Raw genomic sequence first — 2,016 nt, forward strand, 5'->3', positions numbered from 1 at the left:
AAAGAAAATTGGAAATATTAGACTTATGAAAATTTATTTACTCTTCAAAAGATATTATGAAAATTTAAATAGTTACAAACTGTGAAAAATATTTGCAAAACACATCTGACAGGGCAACAAACAAATATCTAGAATATATAACACTGAGAAAGCAACCAACTTTCCAAAATATGGGCCTAAGAATTGAACCGACATTTTACCTAAAGAGATAAATGAAAAACAAGGGAGATGAAAATGTACTCCACATCATTAGCCATTAGGATAATGCAAATAAAAATGAAAGATCACTACACACCTTAGCTATTTCAAACAGAAAACAAAACCCGACATTACCAAATGCTGAGGAGGAGGTAGAGCAATTGGAATTTTTGTACTTTGGAGTCGGAATGACAAACGGTACACTTTGTAAAAAGTTTTGGCAGTTTGTTATAAGGTTAAACATACACTTACTGTATGACCCATTGTATAGATATAGCATATTTTTATTTACCCACTTAGCAGTCACCAGACTTTTAGGGATTTTTTTTCCCTTTGGGCTATTATGTTATGAAGTTTGTGTACAAATTTTTGTGTGGTCATGTTTTAATTTCTCTTGCTAATATGCCTAAGAGCACGACTGGTTATAGTTAACCCTGTTAAACTGTTTTAGGAGCTGCCAGGCTGTTTTTCTAAGCATATGCACTAGCTGTATTATTTAGCATTCTCACCAACAGTGAATGAAGGTTACAATTTCCCCATTCTTGCCAGCACTTGCTATGTCTTCTTTATTATGGCCATCCTGGTTGGTCAGAAGAGACATTTTTACAGTGATTTGATTTGCATTTCTTAGATGGCTCATGATGCCAAACATAGTCATTTGGGGCTGTTTGACTATCTCCTATGGTAATGTCTACTTATTCTTTACCCATTTTTAAAATTTTGGTTATTGAGTTATAGGAGTTATTAGTGTATTTATTCTGGACTCAAATCCTATATGAGAAATGGTTTCCAAAATTTCTTTTCACTCCATTCGTAGTCTTTAAATTTTTTTTTTAAATATTTATTTCTTTAGTTTTTAGGTGGACATAGTATCTTTATTTCACATTTATGTGGTGCTGAGAACCAAACCCAGTGCTTCACGTATGCTAGGCGAGTGCGCTATCACTTGAGCCACATCCCCAGCCCCAGTCTTTCACATTTTTTTTTTTTTTTTTAAGCAGACACAACATTTTTGTTTGTATGTGGTGCTGAGGATCGAACCCGGGCCGCACGCATGCCAGGCGAGCGCGCTACTGCTTGAGCCACATCCCCAGCCCTCTTTCACATTTTTTAAAAAATATTTTTTTAGTTGTAGATGGACACAATATTTATTTATTTTTATGTGGTGCTGAGGATTAAATCCCAGTACTCCACATATGTGAGGCAAGTGCTATACCACTGAGCAACAGCCCTAGTCTTACATTTTTGATATCTCCTTGAAACATGTAAACATGTTTTTAATTTTGATGAAGTCCAATTTCTATTGTTTCTTTTCTTTTTTTGGTGTCTTAGCTAAAACACAAACACCTAATCCAGTTCTATTTTCTTCTAAGTTTTATTTATTTATTTTTGGTCATGCTGGGGATTGAACTCAGGGCTTTGTGCATGCGAGGCAAGCACTCTACCAACTGAGCTAAATCCCCAGCCCCTTCTTCTAAGTTTTATAGCTTTACCTCTGGCATTTAATTCTTTGATTCATTTTGAATTGATTCTTTTGCATGTGGATATCCAGTTATCCCAACTCTATTTGTTGGAAAGTAGGATGAATAAATTTTTTTTAAGAGAATGTTTTTCTCTGAAGGAAAAAAAAGATGCAGAGTAGAAATTATAACTAATACCTTAATCAAATATGAATATTTTGCTGCAAAGCATGCTATATCAGGTAAAAGGGATATAAAGCAATTAAATGAGCTAAAAGTAGTAATGGAAATATTCTCTCTCACCTTCAACATTTGCCCAATTTATCCAGCACTGAAAGGAATAACACGAAACACTTAA

This window comes from Marmota monax, unplaced genomic scaffold, assembly GCF_021218885.2.
Source record: "Marmota monax isolate L192 unplaced genomic scaffold, Marmota_monax_Labrador192_F-V1.1 WCK01_AAM20220418_F8-fsc00128, whole genome shotgun sequence".
Classification (NCBI taxonomy): domain Eukaryota; kingdom Metazoa; phylum Chordata; class Mammalia; order Rodentia; family Sciuridae; genus Marmota; species Marmota monax.